General features: G+C 41.0%; 1 long non-coding RNA gene and 1 pseudogene across 2 annotated transcripts; both read left to right on the top strand.

Annotated features, from left to right (window-relative positions):
- The first annotated feature begins 5,039 nt into the window (after window positions 1-5,039).
- Window positions 5,040-6,796, top strand: LOC131221781 (L-ascorbate peroxidase, cytosolic-like; annotated as a pseudogene).
- A 422-nt stretch (window positions 6,797-7,218) lies between these two features.
- Window positions 7,219-15,451, top strand: LOC131221787 (uncharacterized). 2 transcript variants are annotated; one of them, XR_009159592.1, is made up of 6 exons: window positions 7,219-8,029; window positions 8,303-9,310; window positions 9,784-9,857; window positions 14,501-14,818; window positions 14,920-15,164; window positions 15,253-15,451. It is a non-coding gene; the product is annotated as an uncharacterized LOC131221787 (long non-coding RNA). The 2 variants fall into 2 exon arrangements; XR_009159591.1 differs by lacking the exon at window positions 8,303-9,310.
- The last annotated feature ends 13 nt before the right edge of the window (window positions 15,452-15,464 follow it).

Raw genomic sequence — 15,464 nt, 5'->3', positions numbered from 1 at the left:
TCAGTCCTCTCAGTGTGGAAAGGCTGACACACCAAGCGACTGTTCATGACGAGAATGGGATAGCCTTATGGGTAGATATGGCTGCTAGGGGGGAAAATACGAAATTAGAGGCTTTTGATTCGGGCAGTAAGGCTGGTAGGACAGCTTCCATTACAACTGTGTATGCCAGGAAAAAAGCGAGAAGGACAGGTTCTCTATTCAAAAGGCAGAGCCAAAGAATTCAAAGCATTCACAGAAGGGTCGAGGGAAAAGGATGGGTGTCTGATGTTTAGTATTCTTTCCTGGGATGTGAGAGGAGTAGGTAATGCTCAAACTACTCGCCACCTAAGACAGTTAATCAAGAAGAAGAAGGTTTCGATTCTTTTGCTTCAAGAGCCTATGATTAGAGCATCTAAGTGGGAGGCTGTGGCTGCTAAGCTGGGGTTCTAGTTTCAATTAATGGAGGAAGCGACAGAGGGCCGTATTTGGATATTGGCAGTCCAAGGCATCCAAATTCAATCCGTTTCAGCTTCCAGGCAATGTGTCTCCTATTTGGTTTCAATTGAAAACTCCCCACCTGTTATGATTTCTGTGGTTTATGCTAATTGTAATATGGACAGGAGGAAAGTCTTTTGGGATGAATTAAGGAGGATATCAACCATAGTGTCTGGTCCTTAGATGGTTTGTGGGGATTTTAACTCTACGGTTCACATAGAGGAGAGAATTGGGGGTGAATCCTCTCTCACGGAATCGATGTTGCTGGTTTTAATGGATCCACTTTCACATGGTGCAACAATAGGACTATTGGGGGTCGCAGATGGGCAAGGCTGGATAGGATTCTTATTAATGCTCCCTGGATGAGTTCGCTTCTGACATTCAAAATTGATCACCTCTCAAGATCAGTCTCGGACCATTCTCCGATCCTTTTGACCTTTAAGGATGATAGTACAGACTTCCCTCGGCCCTTCCGCTTCCAATGAATGTGGACCACCCATGACGACTTTAAAAGGGTAGTAAAGGAAGTCTGAAATGTTGAAGTGGCTGCCGCTCCACTGTTTAAAGTGTTCATAAAAATGAAGCACTTAAAAAGGGCCCTTAAATATTGGAATAGAATAGTTTTTTGGGACATCCACAACAAGGTGAATAGGGCAGAGGAGGAGGTTGCCAAGGCTGAATTAAACCTTATTCAATCCAACTCTACAGCTAACTTAGAAAAGCTGAATGTAGCCCGACATAATTACAAGTTGGCTGAGCTTCAACAAGAGTTATTTTGGAAACAAAAGTCCAGAATTTCTTGGTTGAAAGATGGGGACGGGAACTCTAAATTTTTTCATGAGCCAGTTTTGGGGAAGCGCAGAAAATAGAGGATAGACAAAATCATCTCTACTTCGAGAGAGACCCTTGAAGAAAACGAGGATATAGGGAGGGCGGCCGAGGATTACTTTAGGGCTCTTTTCTCCTCACAAGACAGGGACGCGAATGGGGCTATTTTATCTTATATCCCGAAGATTGTAACGGAGCAAATGAACTCGGATCTGATGAGTCCTATCATGTTTGAAGAAGTGAAGGCAGCAGCGTTAGCCATCCTGGTTGATAGCGCCCCCGGTTCGGACGGTTTTGGAGGTGCTTTCTTCTCAGCATGTTGGGACATTGTTGGAACAGATATTTTTGAAGCGGTGAAGGATTTTTTTTGTAGGAGGCCCCATGCCAAGAGCTTTCTAATGCACCAACATTTGCCTCATTCCCAAGAAGTTAAACCTGAAATTCATTGGGGACTATCGTCCCATTAGCCTTTATAATGGGATTATGAAGATTTTCTCCAAAACTGTAGCATCTCGATTAGCCTTTTTCCTTCCCTCCATCATCTGAGAAGAACGAGGGGCTTTTCTTAAGGGCAGATATATAGCAGAGAAGATTTCAATCGCAAGGGAGATGACTCATGAATTGGATCGCAAAGTGTTTGGAGGGATTCTTAATTTGGACATGGAAAAAGCGTATGACCGGGTTGAATGGCCTTTTTTAACCCAAGTGCTCCAAAGATTTGGCTTTCACCAGGGGTGGATTCACTAAGCCCAGCATTGTTGGATGGGTAGCTAGTTTTTGGTTCTAATTAATGGTAGGGCCTTTGGTTTCTTCCCATCTTCTAGAGGTTTACGACAAGGGGACCCGCTTTCTCCATCCTTGTTTATCCTAGCAGCTGATGTCTTCAGTCGGGGAATCCACAATTTGTTCCTATTAGGAGCTTGCTAGCCATTCAAACTTCCACATAACTGTCCTATGCTAACCCATTTATTGTTTGCAGATGATGCAATTTTGTTCTCCAATGCCAGGCTTACGACAATTCACTCCCTACTTTCCTTCATCAAGGAATATGAAGAGGAGTCAGGCCAGAAGGTGAACACAATCAAAACATCATTTATTCTCTCCAAGAAGGTGCCGCCAAGTATAGCCCTGAGAATCAAAGCTATCACTAGATTCAAATAGGCTAATCTCCATTGCACCTACCTCGGTATTCCTCTCTCCAAGGGCAAAGTCAAGGCTTCGTTATTAGTTCCGCTAGTCCAAAAGGTCCTGGGCAAGATTGAGGGTTGGAAATCAAGGTTTCTCAATCCTGCTTCCAGACTGACCCTTATCAAGCATGTTTTAACTAGCATTCCTATACATATCCTGTCATCAATCAATATTCCAAAAGCTACTTGCAGAATTCTTGAATCAGGTTTCCCCAATTTCTTTTGGGGAAGTGCAGAAGGAAGAAAGAAAAAGCACTGGGTTTCCAGGGCGAAGATCTGTTATCCTATCTCAGAGGGCGGGCTTGGAATCAGAAACCTGATCGACATGATGGAAGCTTGTAGAATTAAAATGGGACGAAGCTTCTTAGAGGGGAGGTCTCTTTGGGCGAGACTAATGATGGCAAAATATTCCCACAAGCTCATTCATTCTTCTAAAAGGAATTCAACAGTTAATTCAACCGTCTAGAAGGATATATTCAGATCTCTTCCATTTGTAATCACCCACTCTAAATGGCTTATTAGTAAAGGAAGAGTTAATTTTTGGTACAAAAATTGGTCAGGTGATGGTTTTTTAGCTTCAACAGTGATAGGCCCTATCCCTACCCAGCTTCGGGAGGCAAAGCTCAGTGATATTCTCGCTCAGGATGGCAGCCCCATCTGTCATCTCATTCAGGACTTTCTCCCTAAAACCACTATTCAGTCGGTTTTGGAAAACCCAATTCCATTATCTGACGAGAAAGATGTGTTGGCTTGGGACTTGACTTCGTCGAGCAGATTTTCTTTAAAGTCTGGTTGGAATGGTATTCGGCATCAGCGGCAGAAGCCTCTTTGGACGCATTGGGCTTGGAATGATGTGCTTCCCCTAAAAATTGGCATTTTTCTTTGGAAGATTATGCATGCAGCTATCCCTATAGATACGATAATGCAGAATTCTGGCGTCAATCTAGTGTGCAGGTGTGAATGCTGCTCAAGGGACAATGAGCCTGAGAATGTCAGCGGTCAGTGCACTAATGGCCCAGGGATCCACACCTCGCAATCTCATAGCGCCATGCAGCAGCCACTACACAGGTCAGGACCCTCAGCTAACCTCAGTTTTGATGGTCTGCACCACCCCCAGGCCTCGCTGGACCTTGAAGTTAGGACCAAACACGTTGATGGCCCTTCTTCGACTCTGTCTACAGGTGTAGGGGCGCCAAACAGGGATTTCCATCTTTCCCAAATCATTGATGCCCCTGTAGCTCCTCTCCAGCCGATGATGAGTAACTTGCCCGCAGATCAGTCATCAGCTGGCGTTCAGCCAACCCTCCTCTCCCCACCAACTTAAACAGTCGACAGTTTGGACCACATTCTCTGCTATGGGATCATTGCTTCCAAGGTTTGGGCATACTTCCACAGGATTTTTGATATCCCAGTAATCCGCGATCAGACCATACAGTAGAAGATCAATTTTTGGGTCTCTCGGGCCTCTTCTTCCTCTCGTTTCAAGTATCTCTTGGGCCTAGCTCTAGCGCTTATCATTTGGGAGGTATGGCTTAGTCGCAACACGTCGCGGCTTGAAGGGGCCAAAATGTCTAGCTATGCGGTCATTGGTTGAGTGTTAAGATGGATGCGGGAAATCGGCAATCTCCTGCCACCCAGCAAATCTCGGTCCTTCAAGGACTCGGTTTCCATGCAGGCTTTGCATTTGGTTGATGGCAGGGGTCCCACTGAAGCTGCTCCTCAGATTGTCAGGTGGCATAAGCTGTGCCAGGGCTGGGTAAAGCTAAATGTCAATGGTTCCTCTCGTGGGAACCCGAGGGAGAGTAGAGTGGGTGGGGTGCTTAGGGACCCCCAAGGCAGGGTCATCTTCGCCTTTAATAGGTACTACGGCCTATCCACTAACAAGAGCGCGGAGGCCCAGGCCATGCTAGATGGCATTACTTTATGTAGCAAATTGGGATTTTCCCGAATCATCGTTGAATCAGACTCGAAGGTAGTGGTGGATGCTGCAGACGCTCCCATGTCTCATTGCCCTTGGAATATTTGGTATAGGCTGGGAGCCATCCAGTGACTTCGCTGTAGCCTCAACCTGTCTTTTAGGCACATTCTCCGGGAAGGAAATTCAGTGGCTGACGCGTTAGCCAAGTTGGCGTCTGAAGGCTATCCTAACTCCTTTTACCGCTCCTCGTCAGAATTACTGAGGAGGATAAGAGGTCTTTTGGTCCTGGACAAGGCTGGCTTGGGAAATCTGTGAGTGTAGTCCATGCTTCAGCTTTCTTTCTTTCGGTCTTTCGTGTGGGTTCTACAGGAGTCCTTTTGTATAGCTCCTCTGATCAGCCCTTTGTTGTGTGTCTGGTTTTGCGGGTGGGTCGGTATAGGATAGGTGTGGCTTCTATTCTTTTTCACTACAAGAAATATAGCTATTAGGGGCGTTTTTAGCACAAGCAGCCACAACAAACTGCCACTGTAGCTGAAATGAGGGGCGTTTTCATGTGGCCGCCCATGTACAAAATGGGCCACCGCTGCTATTTTGAAATTAAAAAAAAACCCAATTACAGCCCTATTCCCGAATCCAAAATGCGCGCGCCCATCCTAAATTCCATCCCGCTTCTTCTTCTCCCACCTATTTTCTACCAAAACCCATCTTCCCTCTTCTCTCCTCCCTTCGATATCCTACCGAAATTCTCTCTCTCTCTCTCTCTCTCTCTCTCTCTCTCTCTCTCTCTCGCCCCCTACGCCCCCGATTCCCTTCCCTCTCTCTCTCTCTCCCACCCCCTACGCCCCAGATTCCCTTCCCTCTCTCTCTCTCCTGGCCCTCTACTCCCCTAATTCCCTTTCATCTCTCTGTCTCTGCATCTCATTCCTCTCACGAATCTCCCAAGTTTTGAGATTGCTCCAGGTTTTGAGAGAGCAACGAGCGAATAAGGTCTTAATGCTCTCTCTCTCTCTCTCTTTAAATCTTTAATGGTTTTGTTGACTTGTCTGGATTTGGGATTTTACAGGAGGAGATTCACTGGATCATTTGCTTCCTTGGATTTCTAGGGTTTTGTTGTTTCTATGCTCTGTTATGAATAGAAGGGAAGGTACATGATCTATAGTTATCATTATTCTTATCAGCATGATTTGTTCGATTTCTAGGGTTTTTTCCTTATGATGGGAGGTACAACATGGAATGCGAGTTTATCACAACATATTTGGTTGATCGATTGATTGCTATGTTTTTATCAGGATTAGATAATTCAAGAGTAGGTTCTGCTCATGCCATCTACCCTTTTTGTTCCTTGGCTTTTGCTCTCAACACCCACACACTCCCTCTCCTTCATCCCTTTAGAAAGCATGGGGAAGTCATATCCCACTGTGAGCGATGAATACAAGCAGCCAATTGAGAAATGCAAGAGGAAGCTCAGGGGACTCATTGCTGTGAAACATTGTGCCCCCATTATTCTCCGATTGGCATGGCACTCAGCTGGTACTTACGATGTTAAGATGAGGACAGGTGGTCCATTTGGGACAATCAGGAAGCCGGCTGAGCTTTCTCATGGCGCCAACAATGGCCTTGACATCGCTATCAGGCTCTTAGAGCCCATCAGGGTGTAGTTCTCCATCTTGTCTAATGTTAATTTTGACCAGTTGGCTGGTGTTGTTGGTGTAGAAGTTACTGGAGGCCCTGAGGTTCCTTTCCATCCTGGGAGGGAGGACAAGCCTGAACCCCCTCCAGAAGGCCACCTTCTAGAAGCCACCAAAGGTTCTGACCACTTGAGGGATGTATTTGGTCACATGGGTCTCAGTGATCAAGACATTGTTGCTCTCTCTGGTGGACACACCCTGGGAAGGTGCCACAAGGAGCCCTCTGGATTTGAGGGAGCTTGGACTACTGATCCCCTGATCTTCGATAATACCTACTTCATAGAGCTTCTGAGTGAAGAGAAAGAGGGTCTTCTCTAGCTTCCAACAGACAAAGCCCTTCTTAGTGATCCAGTTTTCTATCCCCTTGTTGAAAAATATGCTGCCGATGAGGATGCTTTCTTTGCAGATTATGCTGAAGCTCATTTGAAGCTTTCTGAATTGGGATTCGCTGAGTGCTGATTTGAAAATCTTAATGATGTGGAGGGAAGTAGGGATGGAAGTTAAAATGGGCTGTTAGTAGTAGTGATGATGACTACTATCGAAATAAATACAAGGCCTCAAGTCTTCATTTTGATTTACGAATTTCCATGGCAATGAGCTGTTTGGCTTTTAATGTTCTGTTTTTTGTGGCTCAAGTACTGAAATAGTAGGGAGTGATATATTTTCTCCTTTTTGGTAATTTGAAGATTAGTTTGTGCAAATGTTATGTTTTTTTTAAAAAAAAGATAATTCAAGAGTATCGTTTCCTATTTAGATCTATTTTGAAAACCATATGCGAAGTTGTAGGCACCATTAAAAAAAGGATTGATTTGATACATGTCATATCTGGATATTTGATGTTGGAAAAAAGGATTGATTTGATACATTTTATATGTGGATATTTGATGTTGAGTTCAATTTCTGATTTGCCATCACGGGTTTTCTTTCTATTGGTGTTAGCTTGGTAAATGCCATGCAGTCATTGGATGGGTTTGAATGTTTTTGGTCAAGTTTCCAGAGGATGGGGCTGAGGCCTCAATTTTCAATCTTGATGGGTACAGCTGGGGTTTAGATCCGACAACATTTTCCATTTTGGCCCAAGATCTTGCTCTATAACAGTTATGCGGCTACAATTTAGTAAGTCAGTGGTGCCCCCTACATTTAGGCCCCGCCTAGATGTCCATTTTCCAGAACCATTTTAGATTTGTAAAGTACTAGAAGGTTTTGGAGTCTTCATAGAAATTGTATGATCCTCCAGTCTTCTTTTTTTTTTTGTTAGTGGGCTACTGTTTAATCTTGTCCATTGATGGAATGTGAGCTATGTAGTTTGTACCATATGCTACTTTGTGTGTAGTATCTACTACATGTGACTTAAAGCTATTTTAATGAGCTACGTAGGTTGAAGGTAGTGTAAGCTATTTAAGATACTGGCTGAAACTTCTCATCTGGCCTACTTTTTTGTTTCTTCTAAAGGCTTTATCATTGTCATTGTGGTGCTAGCAAAGCATGAGTCTTATTTTTGTTAATTTCATCTTTTGAATACAGCAATAGCATTTCTTCAGCAATGTGGGTGTTATTTTCTCTTGTTATAATGTTTTATGGAGGCTTGCTAATTATTATAATGAATGCCTACCATTCCATGCCCCTCCGAACTGTATTTGCCAAGCTGTCTAATGTGTCAAGCATCCAAGCTGTCTATCCTCACTGTTTAGAGTGGAATGTTAGAACAATATTCATATAGCCAACCACAATTAACTGGGTTAAGGCTAAGAAGAAGTAGACAATGATGATCTTGTATTTCTATCTTTTGTGTGTGTGTGTGTGTGTGTGTGTGTGTGTGTGTTTTTTTTTTGATTGATTTGTCTGAAATGCAAGTATATGATGTGCAAAGATGTAGAGAGTGCAAATGTAATAGTGACTGCTGGACATGAAGGACTAAGATTTTGGGACATACGGTATGGATGAATGCTTGGTTCACTAGTCTTTTCAAAATGACAGATCACTTTGCTCTGTTTTTGTTTTGATATATTTTCATGCTTCTTGATTAGCAAGATGTGACTTGGTGACCAAGTTTTGTCGTTATTGGCGATTGCAATTGGATGCATGTCTTTTTTGGTTTTAGTGTTAATATTATTGAGTAAATGTTCTATATTCTTTAGTTCCTTCTTACTGTTGGGAAAGATAGTAAATTTTTTATTTTTTTCATGTGTTATTTCAACTTGTTACAGTTCATTGGAATAAGCGATGCTTGTTGGTTTGTTAAACACATGATAGCAATCCACATGTTTGTGATGTAGGTTGAGGTATTATGTTTCTTTTCTTTTTCTCTCTTTTTTATTTAATAATGCAAGTTTCTATTTGGATGTACCCTGAGGCCTGCAGAACACTTGCAATATTGATTCAGGAGATGGATACTAATCATCAACTGCCCATTGTTCGAGGCATTGAGAGAAACAGGAAACATTTCATGTTCGCCTCTATTTCGAGGTTCCTTTTTGGTAGGACTTGAAAATTTAAATGGATGGATAATTAAGGTGGAAACAAATGAAGCATGCTCAGTTCCTCCAACCAAGGGACATCCAATATGCTAGAAGAGGGTTTAATCTATGGCTTGAATGAACTTAGTTAGCATGGGATGCTTAGAAGCATGGAATGAACTGTAAGGTCCTGATTTGTTTTGCTGCTACTCAGCGGTTTGAGTAGTTTTGTTCTATGATTTAAGTGTTAATCACAGTCAGTTTCAGAGCAATATTGGTAGCTGATTTTTGTTTTGCTGCTACTCAGCGGTTAATTGATTATATAGCTTCATGGTTGTTTGAGTAGTTTTGTTCTATGATTAACTCATTTGAACATTCTGGATTTATAGTTTTAAAGGTTAATTGATTTGTGATGTGCATTTGTTTATTCATGTTTAGGAATGACTTTTTATTGCAGAACAAAAATACTATTCAAAACTAGATAGCGACATGAACTTGTTGGGGTTATGATTCTATATGATGACTTCATGCTATCAATCTTTCTTTTGCCATTGCCAACTTCGCAATTGTTGAGTTTTCATCATTTTATATCGAGACTAATACTCCAGTCATTCATATCTGAGTTAGTAATGTTCCATCAGTTTCTGTTCTTCATTGAAATGCAAATGTTTGTGTAAGAGAAACAAGAAGTTGTCATTGAAAAGGTTGTTCGAAATAAACACAAATGTGTCACAATTGTGAAAGGCCTTGAACTCTTTGGTGAGCAATGTCCATTGTCCACTGCAATTCTTTTTCATTTTTAGTTCAAAAGTTTGATGGAATCCCTTTGTTTGCTAGAAGTTTCTAATTTTGTTTTATAACTCCACATGATGCATGGCTTATTGTTTCAAGTGTTAGACTGAGCGAGGCTTCAAAGAAGCTTGGAAAAAAATTCGTAAGAGTGGGTTTGTTGCAACCTTTCTGTGAAAAAAATAAAATCATTAACATTACCTGATGATGATGATTTGTGATTTCTCTCCATTTCCTCCTGTAATATAATGGATTGGGTCTTGTACCAATTGTGCCATGCTGACACTTGTAAATGAGCTTTACTACACACACGTGTGGCTTAGCAAATCTATGTTTTTCATTTTTTTTAATTTTTTTGGCTTAGAATGACATGTTCAAAAACATCAATGTAGCAGTATCTATGCCTATAACTGAGCTATTTTCTCTTTATGTGCTTTGCTCAGGTATTTGCACTTGACATTCTTACCTCCTATTGCACATGGTATCATAAAGGCCGAGGCCCCTCACTTACATTAAGGTAATGTTTTCTTATTCCTAGTTTTAAGCTATTTTTTTCCCTCTTGGGATTGCTAGCTTGGGAGAACACCTAACCATGGATTGTATGGCCTACCTGGAACTATCATTTACAATGAGAAAATTTACAAAGATCTTATGCTTGGAACTATCATTTAGCGTTGTTTATGCAATAGATGAAGAAATTTACAAAGACCTTTGGAGTCTATGCTTTGGTTTTTATGGTTTGATCCATTTTTGGTTTCGGGACATCAATTTTAACTATTGGGTGGATTTCTGTAGAAATGTTTGCCTTTTGTGATTTTCGATGCTCATATAATGGTAGTGGAGTAAAATTCTTCCAAGAAACATTCCACTGGTGTGCAAGACTTATCTTGGTTATGGCGTTCTTAAAGTAATTCAACAAGAGAGGTACTTGTGTTCTCAGTACTTTTAGTTGTGTAGATTAAACATTTCTCCAGTTATTTTGGCTAGGGTTACTTAATATATCTTGGCTAAAACCATTCTGTGTAGATTGAAGAGGTGATGGGATGTCTTTTTAGGGGGGCAAATTATTATTGTAACTTGGCTTCCTTTGCTAAATGAACGGATGATAATGGGGCTTGTTTAAATTATATTAGGAAGCTTTGTCAGGCCCAGAGTGTATTTTCACTAACCCGTCTGAGTGGTTGAGGAAGATACTTATGGATAAGAGTTGGATTCATCTACCAAGGTATCCATTTAGAAACTTCTCATCTTAGTTGTTGTGGTTTAGTGGTCAAGATGTGTTCTTTTGACATATCCTCTAATTTCATTATCTGATTTAGGGTCAGCGACGCATACTTAAATGGAGCTGCAAAATTTATAGATTTTGCATTTGCAAATGCAAGTAATGGAGGGAGGATCCGATGTCCATGTGAGAGCTGTAATAATAACTTCTGGGTGTCTCGAGAAGTAACATATGATCATATCGCGTGTGATGGATTTAATACAAGTTACACCTACTGGCGTTTCCATGGGGAGGTTACGTCTTCTTCCATGCCTGCTACCACAAATGTCGTAGGTGATAATCCAGATCCACACGATGATATGCACGGATTGTTACATGATGTATTCGGTATTTCAAATCTAAATGGTGAAAAGAGTGATGCGGGCCACACGTCATACGGACCTACACAGGGGCAGAATACTGAAGCACAACAATTTTTCAAATTGGTAGAAGATGCTGATCAGGAATTGTACGTAGGTTGTAAGAAATTCACTAAACTTTCTTTCGTTATGAAACTATATCACATAAAGTGCTTTGGTGGATGGAGTGATAAATCATTCACCATGTTACTTGAATTGTTGAAGGAGGCTCTTCCCGAGGGTGAAATGTTGTCAAAGTCTTTCTATGAAATGAAGAAGATTATTGGGGAGTTAGGCCTCAAATATAACAAAATTAATGCATGTCCCAATGATTGTATGTTGTACTGGAAGGAGGTCATCAATGAGCAATCATGTGCTATATATGGTACTTCCAGATGGAAAATGGCTGAACATCAGTCAGATGATGAGGGATCTTCTTCCTTTGCAAAGGATCAAAAAATTCCAGCTAAGATATTGCGTCATTTTCCCTTGAAACCAAGGCTTCAAAGGTTGTGTTTGTCATCAAAAACAGCTTCCTCTATGAAATGGCATGAAGTAGGACGCACCGAGGATGGAATATTAAGGCATCCTGCTGATTCCCCAGTGTGGAAAACTTTTGACCACAACCACCTAAGCTTTTCTTCGGACGGTCGTAATGTTAGACTTGGGTTAGTAGCTGACGGTTTCAATCCATTCAGGACAATGAGTATTGCTCACGGCACATGTCCTGTTATTCTGATACCATATAACTTACCACCATGGATGTGTATGAAGGAACCTAATCTCATGTTGTCCTTACTTATTCCTGGCCCTTATAGACCCCGTAATGACATTGACGTGTATATGCAACCTTTGATAAATGAGTTGAAGGAATTATGGGAGGTTGGTGCAGACACTTATGATGCCTCAAGCAATGAGACGTTTCGATTACGTGCGGCATTGTTGTGGACTATCAATGACTTCCCTGCATATGCAAACTTGTCTGGATGGAGCACTAAAGGACGTCTCGCTTGTCCTTGTTATAATAAGGACACTTCGTCTAAATGGTTAAAACATAGTCGAAAGTTTTGTTATATGGGTCATCGTAGATTTTTAGAACATGATCATAAGTTTAAAACTGATAGCAGATCCTTTGATGCAACGGAAGAATTTGGTGAGGCGCTAACTCCACTATTTGGTTCTGATGTGTTGGCCCAGTTGCAGGGAATTAATGTCACCTTTGGGAAGAAGACTATAGACAGTCATGGGCATAAGAGAAGACGAGAAGACAATGAGGAAGAAAGATATAACTGGAAAAAGAATAGCATTTTCCTTGATTTGTCGTATTGGGAGCATAATCTATTGCGTCATAATTTGGATGTGATGCATATTAAAAACAATGTATGTGACAATGTGCTTGCGACGCTGTTGAATATTGCAGGGAAAACAAAGGATAGTGTAAAGGCACGTCTTGACCTACAAGATATGGGTATAAGATAAACATTACACCCAAAACAACTTTCATTTAACAAGACATATTTGCCACCCGCATGCTTTACTATGTCACCAAGTGAGAAGGATGATTTTTGTAAAATCTTAAAGCGGGTGAAAGTTTCAGATGGTTATGCAGCCAATATTTCACGTTGTGTACATCTCAAAGAGCGTAAAATTTCAGGACTCAAGAGTCACGACTGTCATATTACGATACAACAACTACTTCCAATTGTGATACGAACAACATTACCTAAGAACATAATCTCAGTCTTACTTGAATTGAGCGGATTCTTTAGAGAATTATGTTACAAAGTTGGTCGAGTAAGAGACTTTGACCGATTGGAATCTCGAATTGTGTTAACACTTTACCATTTAGAAAAGATTTTTTCACCAGCTTTTTTTGATATTATGGTGCATTTGACCATTCATTTAGCGGGTGAGGCAAAAATAGCTGGACCGGTACAATATCGATGGATGTACCCCATTGAGAGGTGTGTGTTAATGTTTACAAATTAAAATTATTTGTCATGCTATATTAGTCATGCTAATCAACCATATATTTTTAAACTTTTTATTATTGGTGATCACAAATATCTACTCACATTAAAGTCGTATGTGCGTAATAGAAGTCGGCCCGAGGGATCAATTGCGGAAGGGTACTTGGTAAAAGAAATGCTTAACATTCTGCTCGAGGTACCTGCATGGTACAGAGACAAGGTTCAATCGGCCAATACAAAATGATGACTATGGTAACACTGTTATAGAAGAACAATCCTCTATTTTCCCACTAGTAGGTCGTGCATTAGGGAAGTTTGAGGATTGTGTACTGGATAACGTTACATTTGCACAGGCACATCAATATGTCCTGTTTAACTGCCATGAACTCAGCCCATTTCTTGAGTAAGCCAACTATAGGACTTAATTTATACATAGATAAATTTACTCTCTTTTTTTTTTCTTAAACTAATGACTTTTACAGAGAACATATGAATGTTGTTAAGCGGATGAATCGTCGCGCACTGCCAAGGGACATAGAATGCATTCATAATGATACATTTTATAAATGGGTTAGTAATCGTGTAAGTGGTCGATTTGATAAGTTCAAGGACATGTGCATGTTTTTTGTTTCTTATTCTTTATTATTCAAACATGAGCTTTCGAATGAATATTTTTGGTATCTGGATAGGTTGAACAGTTGCGCTATGAAAGGAATGAGCAGGTTTCAGAAGACCATAGATGGCTAGCTCGGGGTCCTAGTATGGCAAGAAGATATAAGGGTTTTATTGTAAACGACTTTAGATTTCACACCAAAATCGTGAGAAAAAAAGAAAAACTCAACATAGTGGAGTTGTTCTGACCGCAAAGACATCAAGCTTCGCAAGTGCCAATGACAGAAATCCCATTGCAGGGATGTAACATACTATGGTGTATTGACGGACATCATAGAACTGGAATATTGTGGTACTCGGAAGGTTGTATTATTTAGGTGTGATTGGGTTAATGTTCGATCTCAAGGCAGGGGTGTTAAGAGGGATGGGTTGGGGTTCACACTTGTGAATTTGAAACGATTATGCCATACAGGTCAACATTTGTCTAATGAACTATTTGTGTTTGCATCTCAAGCTGAGCAGGTGTTTTATGTACAAGACATCATCGAGAAGGATTGGCATGTTGTAGTGAGGACGAAACCTAGAGACTTATTTGAGATGCATGGGCAAGAGTCTGCAGATGAGTTGATACATTCTTAGGCATGTCGCCCTGCGATGATCAATGTTTGGAGGACTCGAGTGATGACACTGTTAGCTGGGAAAGGACAGATGTCGATGGTACAACAATTGTCACATATTTACCACCCACCTAGCCGATGGTAGAAGAACAAATAGATGATACCGAGTTATCTGATCCCATTGGAGATGACATTTTGTACAATAATTGATTTCTTAAGTACCATGTTTTCCTTATGTATGAAATAGAAATTAAAATGTCTTTTTTCATATGGTTCTGTTATTTATTTATTCAAAATTGAATCGTCTTATCAACATGCATCTGTTCACTAATGAAACTTAGGTTCTTCTAAAGACATGAAATGTGCTCGTTCTAAACGCACGACTAGGCTACCGATAAGCCTTATGACTGGTGGCATCAATCAGCCTTAGCTACCCGAGACTGATGTGAGTCCCTCTCAGCCTTAGTTGCCCCAGCCTATAGCGGGTCCCTCCCAGCATCAGCCTTTCTCGGCTACATTGGGTCCAGTCCAGTCTTTGTTGCCCGAGTCTACAGCGGGTCCTTCTCATCCCCAGCTTCCCCCACCTATGGCAGGTCTCTCCCAAAGTTTGCCTCAGGATCCACACCAGACAGTTGATTCATTAGAGGATACTTCTAGTGGTATGTTATGCATTGGTTCTAATATCCTTAAAAATTTAATGTATTTTTTGCTAATGAACTATACAAGTCTGCATATTATTTATGTGCATTTTTTTCAACAGATTTGTTGTTCACGAAGAGAAGGAGTCGAGGCCCCACACGATGCCATCAAGTTTGGAACATGCATGAAGGGCAATGCATTTTTATTACCACCAACAATCTAGGGCAACCCGTTAATGAAAATGTTAGCAAGCTGACAAACTTTTTGGGGACAATAGCACGTAATGGGGATTACGCACCCCTTACATATTCTAATTGGAGGGTAGTGCCAAACGAGAAGAAGGATGATATGTACGAACTTGTCATGGTAATGGTGATTTGTTTTATGTATTTTATTATTTTATTATTTATTCTTTATTCAATATGTGATTGTCTACTTTGTTCATGTGATGCAGTCCAAGTTTCAATTTGACAAAGAGATTAAATCTTAGGTGTTGATGTCAATTGGAAAAAAATGGAGGGACTGGAAGTGCGAACTGAAGAAATTCCACTACTCGCCTCATGATAATGATGAGGCGCGGCTAGCAGACCTCAATGAGCGTGTCCAAATGGATCAGTGGAAGGCCCTCATTAAGTTTTGGAACTCTGAAGAGGCAAAGGTATGTGA

This window comes from Magnolia sinica, chromosome 12 (assembly GCF_029962835.1).
Source record: "Magnolia sinica isolate HGM2019 chromosome 12, MsV1, whole genome shotgun sequence".
Classification (NCBI taxonomy): domain Eukaryota; kingdom Viridiplantae; phylum Streptophyta; class Magnoliopsida; order Magnoliales; family Magnoliaceae; genus Magnolia; species Magnolia sinica.
The sequence above is the reverse complement of the archived record's forward strand: the minus strand, read 5'-3'. Positions and strand labels throughout refer to the sequence as shown.